Source organism: Passer domesticus, unplaced genomic scaffold (assembly GCF_036417665.1).
Source record: "Passer domesticus isolate bPasDom1 unplaced genomic scaffold, bPasDom1.hap1 HAP1_SCAFFOLD_102, whole genome shotgun sequence".
Classification (NCBI taxonomy): domain Eukaryota; kingdom Metazoa; phylum Chordata; class Aves; order Passeriformes; family Passeridae; genus Passer; species Passer domesticus.
Window position 1 is genome coordinate 214,341 of NW_026989903.1, and position 22,898 is coordinate 237,238.

At 44.2% G+C, this 22,898-nt stretch overlaps 1 long non-coding RNA gene across 1 annotated transcript; it reads left to right on the plus strand.

Annotated features, from left to right (window-relative positions):
- Positions 1 to 12,028: 12,028 nt before the first annotated feature.
- LOC135291683 (uncharacterized) lies at positions 12,029 to 14,517 on the plus strand. The gene is made up of 3 exons (XR_010354434.1): positions 12,029 to 13,418; positions 13,898 to 13,942; positions 14,082 to 14,517. It is a non-coding gene; the product is annotated as an uncharacterized LOC135291683 (long non-coding RNA).
- The last annotated feature ends 8,381 nt before the right edge of the window (positions 14,518 to 22,898 follow it).

Genomic DNA, 22,898 nt, shown 5'->3' on the forward strand with positions numbered 1-22,898 from the left:
TGGGTTCTGGGGACGGAGGAGTCTGCAAACTACGTGTAGTTTGTAACAGGGGAAGGATGTTTCACGGCAGCCGCACCTAAACCGTCAAGTTTCCCGAAAGGGGTTGAACGGATTTAGAAAGCAAGGGCTGTGATTCGAATTTCCCGCATACTGCACGAACCAAGGCGGAAAAATCATTCTCCAAACTCTTTTTGAAGGTTCTGTCTCCAGAATATCACAAAAGATCTCTTGGTGCAAAAGGGGAAAAAAAAAACAAAACAAAAACTGTTTCTGTTGTAAGAGTGTGTTTAACTGTCTGGGAAGGAAGAGACACCTTGAAGAAACTAAGCAGGGCCTCCCAGATTGATACTGTCTCTTCAACTCTGTGTGAGTGTTTAACTGTCTGGGAAGGAAGAGACACCTTGAAGAAACTAAGCAGGGCCTCTCAGATTGACTCTGTCTCTTCAGCCACCCAGGGAAAAAGTTGAGTGAAGAGAAAACACAGTGTGTGATTGTGTAACCGAAAACACCTCCCTGTTGTGGTCCCTAGTCCCTTCACAAGATGAATGAAGATTTTGGTGCCAAGGCAAAAACTGATTTTTACACACTACTTGCTAAACACAATGCAAAACCTTCACCAGGCGGAGAGGCCTGGGCAAAGAACAATTGGTTTAATTTAGAAAATGTTGTTGGTAGAATATGTTCTCTGCAGCATGAAACAAAATTTAAACTTGGTAAAGATAAAACCATCCTCTGCTCAGTTTTGGGAGCCTGCCTCACAGCAGCCATAGAAACTCGCTTTAAGCGAAGAAGTGAGGAAAATGCTATAATAGACTCCCTTCAAAACTTAGTTGGAGTTTTGCAAAAACAATTAGATGAAGAAAGAAATGAAAATAATTTATTACGGGCTGCCTTGAGAGAGGTACATGTTAAAAATTCACAGAACTTTGATTCCTCAAAAGAAACAGAGGAGAAGGAAACTTCTCACCTTAATCAAAATTACCCCCAAAAAGAATTAGTTCTGATGAAAAATTTTGGGGAACACTGTTGTTGCAATAGCATGAAACCTCAAATTAAAACAGAATGCAACTATATTAATGATGAGGATTTTGACCCACATATAATCACTAAAGAAATCCCATACACTGCTACTGAATTAACAAAACTTGCAAAGCAGTATGGGCTTCTCTCCCACAAAACTGAAACAAAATCTCTCACTGGGAAAGTTCAAACACATTTGTCAGAACAAGAAGCCAGTGGGTACTGGGGACATGGAGTGTTCTTAACAACGGGAGACAGACGCATCCCATGGTCCCTAATTCAGCATATAGCTTATTGGACAGAGGGGCTTAACCCCTCGGAAAGGGGAAACCTTTTAACCATAGCTGGTACCCCTGACCAACTCCTGGAAAACATTCACAAAGCTGCCTGCTTGCAAATAATGCATGAAAGAAAACCAACTACAAGCTATGAGTCACCAATGCAATCACCTGTAAAGTCTAAAATTATGACCTCTTTAATTCAAAGGTTTACAGAAACACTTAAACCTATAGCAATGTTCCCTCAAAAACCCATAGCAGCTATGTCCCCTATAGAAACACCAGATAAACTTCTTAGTAACCAGAATAACTCATTTGTTCCCTCTTATGACTTGCCAAGAAAAGGGATAAAATGGGATTGGAGTCTTTCTCAAGAGAAAGCACTGCAATCGCTGATTTTTGAAGCAACAGCTCACCAAGCACTGGACCCTATCCATCCTACAGATCCCTTTCAGGTAGAGTGGGGATTTGCCTCCTCAGGGTTATCAGTACACATTGGGCAGCGGGGTCCCGAGGGTCCGACAAGGCCTGTTGGTTTTTATTCCCATGGTTTCAAAGATGCTGAGAGAAGATACTCTACCTGGGAAAGAGGTTTGTCTGTGGTTGGCTTAACTCTCACAGGAGTAGAAAAAAACTTAGCAATACAAGAAACTGAGAGCTTGGGTAGCAGCCAAAACAAGCTTGCCTCTGTGATTAAAGCAACCCCTCCTTTCTTCCCCACTTCTGCTAACAGAGAGGGAGAAGGCAGTGCTCAGGTAGAGGAACTGTTAACCATTTGTAGTATTTTCCAGTGTAAGGGACAGAATTATTTTCTTGTCGGTATTAACATCAAGTCCTATGCCGCACTTGTATTTGTGTTGTTTCAGGCCAATGCTTTTAAAAGAGCTACAGGAAATAATACTGTTAAAGCAATACAGGGATGGTTTGGAATTTTCCTAACCCCACAGGAAATTCAATCTGATAATGTTTCTCACTTTACGGTCAAAAGTGCGCAGGATTGGGCAAAAGGTGAAGGGATTGAATGGACTTCTCACACCCCTTATGATAGATGGGGGGCAAATGGGTGTCCTAAAATCACTGCTTTTTGTCTGACAGCTCCAAGCATAATTCCTTCACTACACGGACCAGATGATTTCAAGAACCCAGCACATTACCCTGGACAACCTGGTTTTGGTGGACCACCCCCTATTGTAGGGGAAGTACCACTGGTGTTAAAAACCTCTCTGACAATCCCATTATTCTAACTCTTTCTGCCTCTTCGTGGCAGATTCTGTTGTGCTTATTTTTTACAGAAGAACTCTGTGGGACATGAAGACCTGAGAAACCATGATAACACTAGCATTATACAACAAATATAATGTTTTCCTTTCCCTTTATGGTAACACAAAGTGATAATATTACACTTAACATGTAAATTAAGTAAACTTGAACAAATTGGCCGCTATGAGTGAAAATCTGACCAAATTACAGCAACCACTGCAATCATCCTTAACACATCAGTGGCTGCTATCAAACATACTACCAAATTGGGAAAAGGTAAATGTAAACGACCACAAATTGGTGATTGATGCACTCAATGCCACACAAAATAATGTTTCTTTGTCTCTCAGCTGTATTCAGGCTCAATTGTGGATGCAGTCAGTTGCTCAATTATAAAAGAAGGTGAAGAAGGCACTTTTCCCACTGAAATTTGAAAAATAATCTGGGACAGTGCTACTGACTTTGAAAGAGAATTCCAATTCTGGTGGAATTTGGTGAATTTCACTTATAACCCCATTTCAAACACGGCCACAGCTTTTGTGTTAACCATACGTAGTGCTTCAGTACATTTGGTTTTTCCTATTATAGCATTAGGGATAAATCATGACGGAGCTATCCTCTATCCTTCGGAGCATAAGGAATGGGCCCGTCAGATTAACAACAAATGGCAAACTGTCAATCTGGAATCTTGTATTGTCCGTGAACAACAAGGGTTCATCTGTGAAAGCAATGCAATCATAGCCCAGGACATCTGTCTGGACACAGAGCAGAATATCTGTCACTTTGAAATACATCCTAACGAGACTTCTGAAAGGGTTCTCATATACATAGGCAATGGATGTACATGCTTCAGAACTGCCTGTGATCTTGTATTTGTAGAAAATGTAGTAGTGGATACTAGGAATCATTCAAATTTCTGTGCTTGTAATTTTACCAGAATTGTAGGATGTGATTTTTCTTATGTAGCTCCAGTTACCTCTCACCAGCTTTTGCAATCTAATTACACCCTGATTCACAAATTAATACCTACTCCAATTGGGATGAACCTCACTTTGGTAAAGCAGTTGCTGCTCCACCAAGACTTGGCTGAGATTCTGGGAAAGATCAAGAAAGATGGGCAGAAGACCCTAGTAACTGTTCATCACAATGTAAAACAAATACACCGTGTCATGGGAAAGAGTAAAGAGAGATGCCGAGCACAAGTGGTGGGATACTCTTTTTGGGTGGTCACCAACTGCCACAAGTGTCCTGAACACCATGTGTCATCCTATTGTTGTCCTTTTGATCCTGGTTTCGATTGGTTTTGTTTTGTCAGCAATCTTGTTTGTCATGAATTGGAGAAACGGTTCACAAGACTGACGTCCATAATTAATGCACACAATTTGGCTGATGTCCTTTTTACTATGGACGTCCCCAAGACAATTGACACAAGATAATTATGAATCAGTAGATGTGTTTTGAAATAACTTTTTATCTTCCATTTTGTAACTTTGTTAAATTTATATTCATTTTATTACTGCTTTTACTTTTGACCATTTGTGATTTTATTTTGATTATTTGATTACCATTTGTGATTTTTCAATTATTTAAGATAATAATTTGTGATTTTGTTCCAATTATTATTTTGATCATTTTCAATTATTATTTAATTATTTGCTAAAAAAGTTGTTTTGATTTTGTTTTGCTAATTGCTTCTCTTTTTCACCCTTCTTTTATTTCTTCTTATCTTTTTTTTTCCTCTATTCCTCTCCCTCTGTCATACTGTCCCTATTTTCTGAGGTATGCTACCAGCGTGAAGGAGACTTGAAGACCTGCTGATGAAGATCCTTTCAAGACAATCGTGAGTCACGGGGTCATGTGAGAGTCTGTCCGAAACTTCCCTCATTTTTTGCCTCTCGATCATCATGAAAGCCAAGACCACCGGGGAAAGGGAAAGATCCTGTTCTGAAAATCCAGGTCTGTCTGGTCCACCAAGCCAGATTATTGCCTATGGGTGTGTTTGCTCAACTCATGGAACACTGCACCCAAGAAGGGGCAGTGTGCTCTCCTTCGCCTGCATCACCTAGCAACGCTAGTGCTGGAATTTCTCAACCCTTCTGACTTGGCTGGACTTTCTCTCTGGAATGACCTTTCCGGAGGTCACCACAAAAGGACCCTCCATTCACCGTACATCAACCACCGTGACAGATGGACTGAGATGGGAGAAGGTTCTCCCCTCAAGGACTGAGACGTGCGACCCCTACATGGAAAATCTTCCCTCTTTTCCCAAAAGGACTAAGACTGAAATCCCCACCGTAGGGTGAGGGAAGGTATGCGTGGGGACCAAAGCAAGTTTTGCAAGCGACCACTGGACCGAGAAGACAATGGTTCCTGCCTACGACATCTGCTGCTGATGACGCCTGTTCCTGATGGACTACTGATGGATTCCTTGTACCCTTTATCAATAGACTATTTTGAAATGGGTCCCCTTCCCCCATTTCAAAAGGACTATAAAAAAGGTTAGACCTGACTGACACCTTTGAGATCTCCCCTGACGTGAAGAGGACAGGCCTCTTCGTCGACCGGACTTCGAGGGACTTTGTCATCTGCACGTCTGGTAGCTATATACCTCCTTGCCCTCCCTCTCTTCTTTTTCTTTTCCTTACTCTTTTCCCTTTCTTCATTCCCCTTCTCTCTAACGCATCTTCGCTATGGCTATTTAATAAAAGTACATGTATTTTGATTTTACTGCAAATAACCTTGTCGTGTCAGTTTTTGCACCCTGAGATCAGTGAAAAAGAACCTACACGAATCACGTCCTTAGGACGAATCGTGTCACAAGGACCACTTCAGCACTGGAGAACAGAGCCTCTGAGAGCAGGTAGAAATCCTGAGGAGAGAGGGGTCAGAAAACAGGCAGCCATCAGAGCAGGAAAGGAAGGTGCCATCTCCTTTTCTCCCATCTGCTGAATTTCTGCTTAGGACAGCATTTCTGGACGGCACAGAGTCACTACTGATGTGCACTTTTCTGGTGGAGGGTGGTGTGAGGCATGAAGCTTCCACTGATTATTTGGGGAGCTTGGCTGGGACTTCATGGGAAGTGTCTTCCTTCCCTCACCAGGAGCTGGAAGGACAGCGTTTGGAGGCACAACAGCTGCTGGCACAAGGGGCAAACTTCCTGGCAGAGGTAGAGAAGGAGCAGGAGAAAAGGCTGCTTGAGATGAAGCAGGAAGTTGCCACCATGCAAGCTGACCAAGTAGAGGTATGAAGCTGAGGCAGTCAAAAGGCAAATGGTGTGAAAAGAGAGCTTGTGTGTTGTTTTGGGCTGCTCTGCACTCCTTATGGGCACTGTTTCTCTGCGCTCTGTCAGTCTGGGTGGCTTTGTCTCCATGCTGGCTCTTGGTAAACAGTGCTGGAGAGACCTTTGTGCCATTAGGGAAAGGACTGGCCAGGTGAGAGGCTACCAGAGTGCAGGTTTGAGGAAGGCAGGAATGGCACAGCAGGCCAAATAGAATGGGAAAGGCAGAGCTGTGTCTCAGAAGGAGGGAGGTCCCCCAGGAAGCTCCCTGCAGAGCCAGGCTGGAGCTGTGGGAGCAGGCTGGCTGTCAGGCTGCTGAGGAGGTGCCTGAAGCTGCTGAGTACGTCCTGTGTGTTCTTTGTCTGATGGAGCAGAGCATGGTGTGTGTGCCTCAGCATGGGCTGGAGCACATGTTCCTCCTGCCTTTGGTGTCAGAGAGACATTGTGAACTCCCTCAGAAGCCAGTGTTGTGCTCGGGGACAGCCAGGCAGCACTTTGGGGCATTCCTTTTGCCTTTGAGATCAGCTGGGAGTGGGTGGGCTTTGCCTGAGCTTTCCTGTGCAGTGAAGACAAAAGCAGGGATTGTTTTGCAAGCAGCAGAAGGCTGCAACCCAGCCAATGACTCCGTGAAGGTGTGTGTGCTAGTCTGGCCAAACTGATGAGAACACTTGGCTTCCTAGATTCCCTTTAGACTCCTGACTTGTCACCAGCCATTGGAGACAAAATACTTCCCAGAAATTAATTGTCTGTGTGGCTGGTTTAATGCTGGTGTTGTTTTTATGACTGTTTGTACTTCTACTATTCCTTCTACGGTTTGGGTTTGATAAGAATTTTGGTTAGCCTGACCTTCTGGATGAGAACATCAGTTGATAGCACAAATAAGAGAGGAAGAGGTCTTTTCAATGTGCCCTAAAATTTAAAACATTACATTGTTCGAATAATCCCGAGGTATCAGATAGGAAGAGTTGTTTTCAAAGTGCCCCAAAAGAAGAAAACTACCACACTTTTTTTACAATCCCTGTTGGATATTTTAGTTGTATGTTTAGGAAGTTGCATCAAAGAGACACATCCATGTGGCATTTCCAGATAGAACTGTCCTGCAGGCAATTCTCAGGAGGAAGCCTGCAGCCCCTCTGCTGCAAGTTCCTGCAGTACCAGGCACTTTGTCACTGCTAATGCCCAGCTGATAAACACTCTCGGAATACTAAGCATTGGCCTCAATCCCTGCACAGATTCCTGCACTCGAGGAAAGCACACCAAGGCCTTGGTGACTCTGCAGTACAGCTGAGTTGCTTCTTACAACTAGTAATAGCTGCAGAGAAACAGAGAGGCCTTTTATAAGGTCACTTCCAGTGAGGTTTATTTGAGCACGCCAAAGGGGAACCAGAGACAAAAGATGAACCATGTCCTCTGCACAAGGTTTAAGCAGGGGCGGGTTCAGGGTCGGTAGCAAGGGGCAGGGGAAAGGGAATTGGCTCTCAGGGAAGAAGGTGCCATCCACCAGGGGTACCATGACCCCCTCTCCTTACATATTGTGGCTAAACCACTAAATGTGTTTTTTTTAAAGGAACTCTTGCTGGATATGAATGGAGATACTTGGTTGTTTCCAATTGGTGAAACATTAATATGGCTTAAAACTCATGTGGCAGGGGAATAATTCAGCTCTGTGCAAAAAGATATTGTTGAGTTCAAATTGGGTGCTCACACCCAATTCAGGAACAATCATATTTCTGTAGTGTGCATGCAGCAACCATAATGAAGATTTGTTTTCTGAAATGTCTGCCCATAGGTAGCCAAGTGGAATCCAAAGGAGAATTCCTTCAGTCTGAAGGAACATCTATTTCAAACCCTTCAGACTGATTGGCCTGGCTACACTGACATAGACAGAGAGAATTTGAAGATAATATTCAGTCGTTCAGAGAACAGGAAAAAAAAAAAGCCCTGGAAATGAAGCCAAGATTCTTAGAATATGCTGAGGTAGCAGGGACCTGCCAGGATCCTGGTCCTGCACAGACACCACGAGAGTCACACCCTGTGCCCAAAGAGTTGTCCAAATCCTTCTTGAGCTCTTTCTGCAGTGACCACTGGCCTGAGGAGCCTGTTGCAGTGCTCAAGCACCCTCTGGGCCATGAATGTTTTCATGATAGCCTGCCTAAAGCTCCCTCAATTCAGCTTCATGCTGTTTCCTTGCGTCCGGACACTGAAGGTCTGTTTTCCTTGCATGGAAAGAACTGACAGTTGATATTCAGGCTTTTTAACATGAAATATTGGATCATCCATACAGAAAATCAGCTCCATCTCAGAACACCACCAACACCAGCCAAGCAACATCTCTGGGACCTTCTGAGAGAGACACTCCAGCAAGACCTGCTCAGGTATTTTGTGCATTTTTAATATTCTGGACTGTATGGCCAATTTTAGCAGACTTACTGGTGGTGTAAAAGCTGTGATGTGAATGTATGGGACCTTCCCTTTTGGGAAAGACTTTGATGGGGCTGCTGAACGGGAATGTCTTTCTCTCAAAGCATTTTAGCTCCAGACTTGAAGTAGGACTTGCTAAGTGCTAAGACGAGAAAGGAGGGTTGAGATAGAGCCTGTATTTACCTGCAGTACTTGCTGGTTTGAATGCTCTTTTTAGTTAAGAAAGATGTGTTTTCAACCTTGGCCAGTTCAGAAATGCTGCCTTTTCAGAATGGGAGCAAAAGCTGACCCTGCTCATAAGTTCATGAACAAATTATGTTGTTATTGTTGCAGAAATGGCCTCTGGCTTCTGACTTGACCAGTCCTGTGATGAGCAAGAAGAGGAGAATTGGTTACTGGCTCAGTCATGTCCAGGCAGCAGCTGGTGGCCACTTTTCTTCCTTCTTTCTGCCTTCCACATCCCTTTGCTTTTTGGACATGCTTCCAAGTTTTGGCTCAATTTCCCCCTGCACCCATGTGGTGCAAAACCCAGAGAAATTTCAGTGTTCCGTCATCCCAGTGCCTGCCAGGGTGCAGAGGAGATCCCCAATTCAAACAGGAAGAAAAATGAATTGGGGAGGCTGAAGCAGTTGCATCCCTTGGATTTCGATGAAGGTATTAATGTGCTGGTTTCCCTGACTCCTGTGTGCATAACTGTGGTGTAAAGATTTGGTTATTAAGTGAAGCTTCTGCCTGAATTAAGGTGCAAGTGCACCTATTTCCACAGTCAACAGTAAAAATGGTATTGAACAGTAAATGCAAAGTAGGGAGATAGAAAGAAATAAGGGAAGAGAGGCAGGGTGAGGGGAAGAGAGAGACATTCAGCAGGAAGATATCATCCCCACATGGGCCCTCTGTCATCCAGCTGGTCCTTCCTCACCCTTTGTCTTCTCGGTGGTGGAGGCCCCAAGTCTCTCTGGAGGTACCACCTTTCTACTGTCCAAGATTGGGGTATCCACAGGGTGGTCACAGCTGTCCCCACATCTTGAGCTAGAAGCCATGGAAGCAGTGATTCTCCTTACCCATAGTCTTTACAGTGGAGTTTTTGTCTGGTGTCCTAATTCCAAACCTTCACCTCTGCTAGGCCAAGGCTTAGTGCTTTTCTTCCTGCCATCTGTGCTTCTCTCAGATTCCTCTTGTGGCGGTTCATCTTATGGAAACATCCTTCTTTGACAGTGTTTGGAAACAGTTAATTGTGCTCTTGCACCTTGTGACAAGGGAGCTTTGAAAGCTGGCTCTGGATACACAAAGGCACTGCTCTACATCACTGCTCTGCCATTATCCCTGCTGTATAGTCATGAAAAATCAAGAATCTTTTTTTTTTTTTTTTCTGCCATTACATTAGATTGTAACTCTTGCTTTAAAAGACAACAACAGCAAAGCCCAGAACCTGTGCTGCTGGAACCTTGTCTAAAATGACATTAATTTTTAGAAATTCTCCCTCTAAGTAGTGCAAAACCAGTTGAGGACAAAGAAATGTGAAATTTCTTGCTGTTGGGAGAAGCTGATTAAAAGGAAGAGCCAGGCATTACAAAACCACAGGGAATGGGTTATTTCTTTCCATTTGATTTCTAGTAAACTGACAGTTGACTGAGACACCGCTTTTTCCATCAGCAGATTTCCAAGACTGCATGCTGAATGCACAAACCTGTCACACATTGATTTCAGACTAGTTTACTGAAACAGTCAAATCTCCGTGATTCCATGGTTTTTCACTGAACTCAGCCTTTTCATGGAAACTCCAAAAGCTCAAAACCTGGGGTGTGGTTTCCTGGAGATCTACTTTGAACGAGGCTGTGAGTTCCTCTCCATCCCAGCTGCAGAATTTCTTTCTTCAAAAGCTGTGGAAGTAGTACAGACTGAAAACAGTGTTGAAAAGCTAAACATAAAGGCAGAAAGAACACTTGATTTCTGATGACAGGGACACAGGCAATAGGGCAGAGTTCAGTTGCTTTGTTAAATCTGTGGCTTGTCTCTCTTGGAGGTTGACCTTGCAAATTCCAAATTGGGTTTGGCGTGGAGGCAGGTTTAGAGTGTGCAGATGCCTCTTGCAAGTGCTGGTGTGCTTGTAGAGACAGGTGCTTTGAGGTGGTCTTCCCACATTTCTTCTGGACATGCACATGGCACCTGCAAGCCTTGGGATGCCTTTGGAAGGATTTCTGCTTGAATCCATAAACACATGAGCAGCTTTTATCAGGAGGCAGTAACAAAATTCTGCCCAGCTGGTGAAGGAAAAATCTGTTCTGTGTTTCAAGTTGGGGCTTAGGCTGAAGCTTTTGTGTGCACTGAGCCATGAGAGCAAATGCACTTTTGGAAATGAAATGCTCACAGCAAAGGCAAGTTGTATTCAACATGCTCTGACTATTGGTATTTCTCTCCAGCTTTATTACTATATTTACACTTCTTTTTATACTTCTGCTATACCATGTAATAGTTTGAACACTGAAATCAACAAAAGCAAATGGAACATCACATGACCGCTTTTTCCTCAAGAATTAAAGCTCAGGTGGCCTAAAGATTGGCAAGAATGGCTGAGTTTGAACAAGATTACTTTGTGTAAATAAGGGCAATGGAAGCTCATAAGGAACGTAAAGGATCCTCTGGGTCTTTGATGCTTGGCACAAAACCTCAAGAGGAAAGCAGAGATTACCAAGATCCTGAGTGTTCCTTCCTGTTTCTGCTGTCTTTTCCTTATGGCAGCTCTTTTTATTATCATTGTAGTTCTTCAACATTTCTTTGGAAATAGGGCTTTGAGGTTATGTGTGCAATGCTTCCCAAATGCCTTTGGAAAGAGCCAAAGGGCAATTCACAAGTGCAGAGCTGTTTCCAACCCCATCCTGCCACGTTAATCGGTTTTGGCTGCAGGTCATTGGAGCCTTAGTGCCAGTAAGCCCAATAGAATGGAATTGGCTTTCCTGCTGACAAGAGTGCAGGCACTCCTCCGAATTTTGGGCCTCTGGAACTGGCAGGGAATTGGGGATAAAAACATGGTGTGAGAAGAACTCAGCTTCCTTCTTCATTTCTTGTTAGAACCTCAATATTGGTCTCTCTCAAGCTGTTGTCTTTTGTGAAGCTGCATCTGTTGCTGCATGAGTTGAATGGCTCTACAGATGACACCTCATGCCATCATATGAGAAAATATATAGCTGGGACTAACACTGTGGGAATGCACAATCTGTAGGATAAAGTGGCCATTCCCCCTTTCTAAACCCCAGGACAGGCTACTGTGGAAAGGAACGTGTGTGCCCCATTAATAAATGTTACTGCTTCTTCTGAATAATTTCTTGTGAAAAGAAAGGTCTGCAGGATTTTTCTCAAGACTGTCCAATGGGGATCCTTTGGCCTTTTAATGATCTCCTGATGAAGAGTGTCAAAATTCTGCTTTTCTGCAGGAATAAGAAAAGATCCTTCCATTGCCTCCACATGCTCTGCAACAAGCAACCAAGCAGACTACTTGAGGTGAGTCAAATAGCAATTCACTCTTGCCACTCTCAGTGGGGTGCAGTGTCCATCTCTTTGCTGTGCTGAAAGGATGAGTTTGAGCAGGTTTTGTTGGGCCTCCAAGGCTCAGAGCAGAGATGAACACCGAGGTGGGTGAGGCCTGGACGGGCCCTCCCTTCCTGCAGTGCAGCTGCACAGGCTCAGCTGCAGCAGTGCTGCTGCATCCCCTCATGGCATTTCCAGGAGAGGAGGGAGAAGTGTGTGTGTGGTCTAAAGCCCTGGCAATTGCTCACAGCTTGTGTCAGGGCAGTGATGTTGGCAGGGGCAGCCAGGCCTCCTGCAGCTCTGGGGCTCTGGGGCAGCTGCGGCCTTTGGAGCAGGCGCGGCAGGGCCCCGGCTCACATTGCTCCGGGACCGCCCAAAATGTGGAAAGGCATCTGTGGTTTTCTTTTCAAAATTATCCTGCACACTAGTCAGGTGTATCAGGCCTGGCATGCATCCTTGGCACAAGTTGTTGTCTGTCCTGCTACTGAATTTCAACTTGTTAGCAATTTACTGCTTGTAAATATTAATCTCAGGGTGGCTTGAAGGAATTCATTCTGACGTGGAGGGAGTTTTTGTCATCCAATAAGAACCAGACCTTCAGGCCCAGAGGAGCAGAAGCATTGGTGTGAGAGTGTTGGCAAGTGGCATCTATTGTTCTCATTGCCACTTCATCTTGGATTTGTATCATGAGCTTGATAAACCTCACACCTGCTGATTTGAGGGAGAAGGGACTGAAGAAGGTTTGACTCCCATCAGTGGCTTTAAGCATTAATGAGTTTTGGCCTCCTGAGGAGCTGATGTGCTTTGGGTGTTCCTTCTTGTAGTTTCTGACTTGTCTAGAGTTTGTTTTTGTGGCTTTGTTTCCGTTTGTGTGTTAGAAATGCCTCAGTTCCCAGCTCAGTGATGTAACTGCTGTACACTAGAAGAATCAAATATTATCTTTAACTCTGCTTTACCCTTAGACAGACAAGAATGTAGCTCAGAAGTTCACTCATCTCCGTAAATACATTCCTTTACAAAAATATTTTGCAGATGAATTTTCATAATCATATGTAACTCAATTAAGTTTTTCCTACAGAGGAAGAGATTATAATTTAGTAATGTTTCTTCTTTTCATGAAGCTGCTGTGTTTGTTTTTCCTTTGACATTTGAAATGAGGACACATAATTTCTAAATGTGCTCCACCTGCTCATGAAGGAAACCTCTACATTGTAAGCTATTAGTAACTAGAAATGGGCCACATAGAAATGTGGCAGATTCCCAGAGTTACCTGACTACATTCTCTTGGTGCACATGAGCTTGAAAGCAGAAACTGTCAGTCCCAAAGCTACTGACTCAAAGCTTGGGTGTCTGTGTTTGTCATTTCCCTGTGCTTGGTGTCAAATTATATGTGTGTTTTACGGATTAGAAACATACTCAAATGCTCTCTTAGAGTTCACTCAGAGAAAAATGGTCTCATTTTTTTCTTTAGAAAATACAGAATCATGGTCTCCTTGGAGGAATGCCAGTGCTACAAGGACGACTTCAATGCAATTATGAGGGATATTGGAATTTATATTTTAAGATTGACAGGACCATGAAGAAGTTCAGACAATTTCAGGAGCAAGTCTCTGACTCCAGGCTCCAAAGCCTATCAGGTAAAGAAGGATAAAGCCATGAAGACTATGCTTCATCACAGCAGTGTTTTGGATTCCCTGGAGCTGCTCAGTGAGACAGAGGAGACAGAGGGAAACTGTGGAATTGGCATATATGCTCAGACACTGCTTGGGCTGGGTCTGATTTTTGCAAGACCCTGCCCAAAAGCCCCTGTTTGAGCTGTCTATGAAGAAACAGCTGTCTATGAGAGGTGTCCCAAGCAGAGTCTTAGAGCATGGGCTGCTTCTGTTGCCTATTGAGAGTCTTAATTACAGATCTTGGGTGATGCTGGGAGATGGAGATTTGTTTTGCAAACTTTCCAGAAGAGTGGTGGCTCACAGAGAAGAGAATCTCTAGAGTCAGACTGAGTGTACTTTTAGTGTTTTACCAAAGGTTGCATTTTAAGGTGGTAGTGAAACATTCTTCATGGTTTTTTCTTACTTGTTTGTTTGTTTGTTTGTTTGTTTGTTTTTTCTTGAAGATGCTGCGTCATTGATTCCCAGCAGATTATCAGCAGTTACAACAGGTATGTGTGACACCAGACCTGCAGGGCCATGGCAACTGCTGACTCTGCCTCGGGGCTTTTTCAAAGCAAAGGACATCAGATTCTAAACTCTGCAGAAGTGTTAGCATGGCCTGATTTTCTTTTGCTTTCTCCTTCACAGGGTAGCCCCAGCTACTCTGAAATGAGGAGCAGGTGCCAGTACCTCCACAAGAAGCTGGCCCATATTCAGAGCTGCATTTCTGAATTAGACCAGCAGTGAGTGGAGTACTGGCACCAGACATCTGCTTCAACAGAGGAACATCTTTGAACTCAGGATTTTTCATTTGAACGGAAGATTAGGTTTTTTAGGATTTCTTAAGTTAGCATTGAACAGTAGGCTGTGTTAGCACTTTGAAGTAGATTATTTCTTACAAACATAGGATTAGTTCAAAGAAGTTTAGTAAGTTTAAGAAATTGAAAGATGATAGTATTGAAATTCAACAATAAAGAAATCTCACTGTTGGTAATTCCTTCTCTCAGTGTTGTTTGTATCATATTTGGATTGGGTTTCTTCTGGTTGTTAGCGCTCAGGAACACATAATCATGGAATGATTATATGCAGGTGCTTTTATTGAAAAGCTCTGGTGTCAGGGGCACAGACCCAAATCTGACTCTGACATGGGTTTGGGATGAACGTGTTTTTACATTCTATCGTTATATAACTTACATATTAATTGTTAAACTTACATTGTTCTATTGTATACATTGATTTCATCCAAGCATAGATTTCTTGTGATCCTCGCAAACCCTTGAACACAGTTCCACATGATTCTTCTTATGATTAAACAAGAATTATATCTAAACATCATCACATCTAACAATTATATCATTTACCATATACTGGTTACACAGGTGCAAGTTCACATGATCAGGCAAACACAAGGCCTAATGTTTCCCAGGGCCAACTTTTAACATTTTCCCAGGGCCTACTAAGCATAGCTTTCTTTCTAACTCCCCGAATTTTCTATGCTTTTAAAATCTTTTACTATCATGGTCACTTCTTTTCTTCAAGTCCTAAGTTTGTCCTCTGAAATAAATTTATCTTTAGAGCATGGAAGTCCAAGCTCTACCTTTACTATGAAGTTGTGCTCATTTTAAGAAAAGATTGTGGCAAATAGAAATTCTTTATGATAATATAGAATTCTTTATGATTCTTGTTAATTTAAACTCTTTACCTAAAGTGGTGGAAGGCCTAGAAGTTTGTACAACCCTGTCCCCAAATGACCTTGTTGTGGAGGGTTGCAGAGGAGTGCACATGGGCTGCTCTAAGCTGTCAGCTGAAGCAGCTCTCAGGACTGCTTGTAAATCATGGCTTCCCCTTGTCAGTGAGCAGAGGAATATCCAGTTCTTTTGCAAGTGGTATGTTTAACACATTTACAAGTGTTGGAGGCAAGGTCCTTCAATGGCTTTTAAAGAGAAGTTGGGTTCAAGTGTCCCTATGTAAACACTGTCCCTTTTTTAGCACTTTCAAAACTAGTCTGTAACAACAACCAGTCTTTCAAGAGGGACACAGATGTTGATTCCTGCACAGACCTATGGGGACATTGAAGACTAGTCCTTTTCCTAAGTTTCCTGCCAATTATTTATTTATTCAGCAGACAAGGTGAAGATGTTACCAGCAATGCCATAACCTTGTTTTTGGAGAGATATGAAATTGTCTGAGGGAGGATAATATTTGGGAACATTCAAAAGTGGCTGGGAATGCCCCTTTCTTCCTTGCAGAGCATTCTACAAATTCCTCCATTGTCTCCAAGCCAACGATGTTGAGTCCCTGTACCTGAGAGCCCTTGGGGTGTTTTGTGATTGAACACCTGAGCCGTTGTTGCCCTTCTGCTCTCCTTCAAGCCAAGTTCAAGAAAATGTCACCTCCTAAACCCTGAGACTTGGGTCCATTTTTGCCTGGCTCACGGGTGCTCCTCCAGCTCTGCAGTGCAGCAGCCCCAGGGACGCTGTCGTGGGGGGCATGGGGTGAATTGTGCTGGGCTGCCTCCCCTGGGCCTGCTGGCTGCTGCTGCTTGACAGAGCGTGCCAGAGTGCTGCTGGCCAGGCTGGGCTGAGACTGAGGACTTTTCATAGTTACCCCTTCATGACATATCTTTCCCTTGATGGGATTTCTTCTAACTCACTCTACACTGCATTAGAAAGTTTTGTTTTCATGCTTTAACAAATTGAGACTTCAAATTCTCATCTATATTTCCCCCCCCCCAAGTCCCTTATGTGTTGGGGCTGTCTTCCCTTGGGGGCAGGTGTATCAATGTACTGATCCCATCCCCTTTTATTGCTGCAGGAGTGCTTAGGAACACTTCAAATGGTCCTTTCCACTTTTCTTTAGGTGGCTTGTTGCTCTGCTTTCTGACATAAGACACAGTCCCCAGGTTGATGAGGATGTCCATGCTACACCAGGGATGGTCTCAGCAGAAACTTGTGGAAAGATGAGAGTACTTTCCAAATATGATAAGAAAGGACTGAAATTAGCATTTGCTATCATAAGACTTTCTCCAGAAAGGATTGGAATTTGTAGTGCCTTCCATAGAGCATTTCCTATGGGCTCACTTTTTTCTTTAGAAGTCACTGGAATTCTGCACCTCAAGAGAGCAAGGGGATACACTGGTGGCCACTTCAGTGAATTTTCCTGGCCACTTTTATTCATTTCTGGTTTTAGACTCTGATTTGTTCTCTGAGCCTTGCTGCTGGGAATGACCTCCATGGGCTGAGTAGGTCCCATTTAACTGGGAGTGTTTTACATAACTTTTGTACAGTTTCAGCTCTGAAATGAGAATCTCTGTGGGCGACATTCCAAAAGGAATCAAGGAATCCCTTATCTTAGTAGTTTTTCTTTTATTATTACTTGAGGTAATTCTTTGGGGTTTTTTTTTTTTTTGGTCGGGTTTTTTTTTTTGTTTGTTTCTTTGTTTTTTTTGTTTTGTTTCTGTTGTTGGTGGTGGTGGTTTTGGGTGGGGTGTTTTGGATTTTTTCTTTGGTTGTTTTTTTTTTTTTTTTTTTTTGGTTTGGTTTCGTCTGGTTTGTTTTGGGGTTTGTTTTGTTTTGTTTTGGTTTTGTTTTTGAAGGTTTTTTTGTTTGTGCGTGACAAGGAAAAGCCATTGGCCATACAAAAAGTGGGGCCACTAAACTGTAGAAGGATTCCTGGCTGAACAAGGCCATGACATTCTCCTGTGGGAACTGGAAAACCTGGCCTGCAGTTTACAGAGTTACTCTGAAGACCATGTACTGTCCCCAGAACAAGACAGACCATGTGCTGTCCTCAAACAGATGCATCAAGGGAGAAGGAGCATGGTGCCCAGATGAAACCAAATGCCAAGCACACACAAGTGGGAACTGCTAATTTGGCACACCTTAGCTAAAGCTGCTTATGGTGTGACAGCCAATCAGTAATTAACATGCATGTGTGAATGCAGCTACTGAACCAAGGAGCATTAAGCATTAGTGGTGCGAGACAGTGTCTAGAGAAGGATAAATGTGCCAAAGTTGCTTAACAAAGGGGAGCAGCATGTAGCCACAAGGGCTGTGAGTGTCGTTCCTTGGCCGACTCTCCGTGGGACCCTCTTCCCTTTGGCGCCTGTGCACAGGGACTCTCTTTGCTGAAATGCAGTTCCCTGAAATGCAGTTCCCCTAAACGCGGAAGACTCCGAGCATCAGGTTCTGAGGCATAGCAGGAATCTATGGATGCACTAATGGAGCACTAACATTCTCACCCTGCTCTATTTACTTTACTTTTGAATATAGGCTGGTAGAAGGAGAGATCTGGCTTTGATTTCTCCCCAAGTTACCTGTTGCACTTTCAGGTTAGGAGCACATGTAAAATGCAGCTAATCACTCTCTCTATCCATGAATATTCCACCAGTGGACTGACATACAGAAACATCCTTTTTCTCTTTCTGCCTTCCTAAGTGGTGCCATAATGAACAGGAGACTTGGAGAAATCACACAGAAAATCACCAAAATTGCTGAAATTAACACTCAATTCCATGAGAAAAGCTCCTGAGAAAACGCTTGACAGGACCACTGAACAAACTCAAGTTTGGAAGAGAAACATTCATTTTAGCACTGATCAAGGGGAAAGAAAAAGAAATGCTGCAGAAATTCCAAGTGGAAGATAAGGAGAAAAACAGGAAGCAGAGGAAGAACAAGGCCCTGTCAGATGAGCTGTGGAAGGTAACTTTGTGCCCCAGCGCTGTCAGAGGACGTTCCCTGTCATTGGTGCAAGCAGCTGGAGACAGAAATACTGCTCGATTTGGGGGCCACAGTCTTGGTAAGTGCAGAGGTGGTTCAATAACGTGACATGAGGGAGTTCCCCCAGAGCAACTGGGATGCCTGAAAGAAGTGAACAGCTCACCACAGCCTGGCCCCTCGGCTGCTTTTCCTTCTGAACCTCCTGGGGAGGCTCTGACATTTCCTCTTCCCTGGTGGAAGTGCAGCTGCTGCCAAGGGAAACGTCCCCGTACTGACTCAGTGTTCCCTTTGCTTCCCACATGTCCCATCTGCTGTCCCTGTCCAGGAGAGCTACTCTGCACGGGAGGAGGAGACCGAGGGAGAGCCTGGGAACATGGGGGGCTGCAATCCCTCCTGATCTGGTTCTGTTTATGGATGGGTAGAGTTAGACTTGGATAGTTACAAGTGTAGGGATATTTACATACATTGACTGATATTTGTGTAGGTATCTGTGTATGTATATTGTTATATTGATGCATGTGTATTGATCTGTTTACATCTGGAGTTATATTTACATACTTGTACATTTGTGGAGCAGTCTAGATCTATTGCTGGAGTTGTATGGATTTTTTTATTGATCCATTGATATTTGTATATTTATAGATATGTTTCTTATGCGTGTATTATATGTTATATATGGAATAAAATACGTAATACGTATTTACATCTATATATTCTTATAAATATATGTGTATTTACTTCTACTTAAATATATACGGAGTTGCATAGTTCTACAATTGTATTTATTTAGTTCTGGATCTGAGATTCTTTAGAGAGGGATATCGATATTCCTGTATTTGTATATGGGCTGTACAGTTGTAATAATATGTAAAAAATTTAATTGTTAAACTTCAATTCATATTTGTGTATAGTGAGTTGTAGAGTTGCAATAAACTAATTTTTTAAACTGAAGTTGATATTTGTATATATTTACAAAGCACGATTCACAAAAAAAATTAGATTTTAAATTGATATTTGCATGTTCATACATTGGCAGCACAAGTGTAGCAATTTAAAACAAATTTCATTTTTAAACTAAAGAGTTTTTTGCATATTTGTACATTACTAGTGTAGGTGTAGCTAATCTGCAATAAATGCAATGATTCAATTGAAGGAAGTGTAGGTTTGTGCTACCCAAAGCCAGGAGCAGATGGAAATGCTGCAGGATTGGGCCATGGAAATCCCTGGCCATGCCCAGCACATGCCCCACCTGCACTCAGGCTGGGCAAGGGCAGCGCAGATTTGGGATGGCAGCAGAGCCACACGTTGGCTCAGAACTCACTGCCAAGGCCTGCTGAGAAAACTCCGGGATTCCACTGAGAGCAGAACTCCAAGCAGGAGCCACCTGGGGAGGACAAATCCACCCCCCCATCCCATGGGCAGCTCTTTAGGAAGGGCTCCAAGTGTCCCCCTGAAGCTCATCCCAGAGCCCAGAAGCCAACAGGGATCCTGAGCCAGCTCCACTGCCTTTGGCAGCACTCGGGCAAATGAGCTGCAGCAAGGGGGAGGCAGCAGTGACTGTGACTGCTGCAGGCTGGGGATGAAGGAAGGGCCATGGACACAAGTGCTGAGATGCCCCAAAATCCAGGAGGAGGCTGGAGAACGGGGAAGGAACAAGTTCTGACAAGCCCTGAATGATGGAAGCCCTTTGTGTGAAGTTCCCTGAAGGAACTCCCAGGGACATGGATGCTATAATAAGTGGTACCAGAATACACAAATGCAGTAACACCAGGAGATGGTCTGTATGACCCACAGGCAATGGCTGAGAAAATGATCAAGTCTATATTTTATATACTCTATTTATCATAATATCTATATTAAAATACATAGTATGCAATATACAGATGGTAAATTATATATATAAACAATTAATATGTGTTGTGAGATACATTTTGATATATTTTGATAAATATTTTTATTTTGTATACATTTGATATATTCCTCCAGCCTGGGAGAGTGAAGATGTACAGCAGTCCAAAACCTTCTGCCCACACAGCAGTCAGCCCTGCCTGTGTGCATGCACACCCACCCACTGTCCTTGCTCTCCTTAGCACCTTGGGGCTGCTGTTTGCACAGAACTGGGATGAATTTAACTCAACAGAGCCATGAGTGGGGTGTCCAGCTTGTCATGAACACTCACGTGGCAAGGAACAACAGAGCTCTCAAATCACATCATCACAGGTCCTTTCATTCCTGCTGGGCACTGAGGAACTCTTAAAAGTACCAAAGAGACAGAGAAGAGGTGGAAAAAATTGGCATCATGCTATTGCTGGTATCTTCATGGAGGAAAATCTGTTGGGTTTCTTACGGTCAAAGCTTTCTAAAAACTAGGAAAACTGCTCAGCACCAGCAGGCCAATTGTGAGTGGTTTCCTTGATGTGGCAAAGCTGGGATGTTAACAGTGGACTCTGTCCTTGGCTCAAATCACCTGCCCTCACCTGCAGACAAAAGCACCACCACCAGCAGAAGCTACATCAGTCAATTTTCTCAAAAAGCTGGGTTAAATTTGGGAGACAAAAGGAAAACATATCAGACACTGTGGATTAACGACAGGACTCTGTGAAACAGTTGCAAAGCAAAGGGCAGCAGCTTCTCTCTGGGACACTCCTTGTGCTCCAGGGCAGCCGGGCTGTCCCAGCTGCCCAGGACCCGGCGCTGTGCGGGTTCTGCAGAGCTGCACAGCGGGGAGGCAGCTTCGGGCACCTCAGCCCCTGGCCAGGAGTGGCTTTGTGCTCTGGACGGCTCCCTGGGGGCAAATGCAGGCTGCTGGCCTTCTGCTCTTGGCCCTAGCCTGGCCTTGCAGGGCTAATCCTCTTCCCTGTCTCAAATGTGCTAAAGACAGACTTGTTTGTTTCCAGCTCTGCACAGCAATTATTTGCACCACAAAATACTGAAGGACTGAAGGCTGAACTTCAGATCCTGCCTGAAGCCTCAACAACAGGACCTGAGCCAAAGCTGCCCTCTAGGTGACCCTTCCAACCAAATGTGCTGTGTATCTGCTCCTTAACCAAGTATTGCTATCAAAAGGAACAATGCATCCATTCACTGGGGAAACCCGTCTGCACCTTTCTGCTTTAGGAAAATGGACAAGGCCACACCTGGCCCTGGCTCCTCCTTGAGCCCTGGGCAGGCTCAGGGAGAAAACCAAGAGGAGAATGAAATCAGCTGTCCCCCAGCAGAAGCTCTGTCACGCTGCCTGTCCAGCACTGTCACAGCCGGGCTGCTCTCACAGCGCACTCGGAAGCCTCGTGGCCGCCAAAGGTGGAGGCTCCGCAGGATTTCCCAGTTCCCGGCCGTGGCTCTCCAGGGCTTGGCTGGGACAGCTTCCCCCAGCTGATGTGCCGCTCTGGATGAAGGGGAAAGCATTGGGATATCTGCTGATCTATCTTTCTTAACCACTAGAGGCAACCTTTTGTAATAATGCTGGGGTGCACTGCTTGGCTTCTCCTTTTCTGACTCTCTCTTGCACTTTTGCATTGCAGTAAATGACACTATTCCTCCAGCTGGTGTCTGTGTCTGCATCTCCGACCCTCCCGGCCACCAAAACAAACACACAGCCACTTTAGCACCAGACCTGCCTCTCTGCCAGCCAATCTCTTGGAAAAATCCCTGATGCCCATCTCTGCAAATTAAATTCCCACTTGGCAACTTCCTTTTCTGCAGGCAGCTGAGAAAAGGAGCCACTCCCAGTTCTGGACACCTCTGGAAACCAGCTGCTTTCAGCAGTCACAGCCCTGAAATGTCAACCTCCTTCCTTAACCTGCCACTGGGAGCTCCCACCAAGAGGCCTTTTGTCCAAGGATGCCCACAGAAGAGCTCCAGGAGGGAGCAGTTTGGAACACAACTCCAGAGTTTAAACCTGCCTTTATCTAATGAGCACACACCGACCTGTCCCAAAGGGAAAGCTGGCAGGAAAGAGAAGCTCCTCTCCCACAACAGCAAACTCTCTGCTTTCTTCTGTTCCAGCTGGAGAGTGGAGACCATGGGCTACACCTCAGTTTGGGAAGGAACCTGGGAATTGGCCTGATCTGGGAGCCTAGCAGAGGGAAGTTTCCTAAAGACATGGGAAAAAATTCTCTTGAAGCAAAAGATTATGGCAATAATTCTGCAAGGAAAAATAAAGAAAAAAAAATTGAAGCATTTGAAGAAGTTCCCAGACTGAAATTTGTGCCCCAACATGACAGCCCCAATGTCTCTGTGGCACGTCAGGAAGCTCAGGAATGAACCTGCAGGGCTTGGATAAACACCATTGGTGTGCGTCCCCCAGAGCACAAGCAGCTCCCCAACAAGACTTCAAGGATGAGGGACAAAGCTTCCCCCTTCAGCTCTCCGCAGCAGCTCTAGGGAGTCTCTCTCCATTGCAAGGTCTCCTTTGTCAGTCTACAGTGACAAGAGCTGGCTGCAGGAGGCATTTGCATTGGAACTCTCCCCAGATGGGGGGAGGAAGAGGTGATTCCTGAGGAAAGAAAAGTGCAACACCATCTGGGAAGACACCAGCGTGAGTTCCCCACAACTCTAAGCCATTAATTGGTGCCCAAAAAGTAGGTAATAAAACAGTGCTCCATAGTGTGGGGTCCATAGGGCAGGTGTTGGTTTGTTCATCACCAGCAGTGACGGGGATAGCTCCACCACAAACTCACTTGCCCATTCTTCACACAGTACTAGTTTTATAATTTTTTTTTTTTTAACTTCATGGGCACATTATACT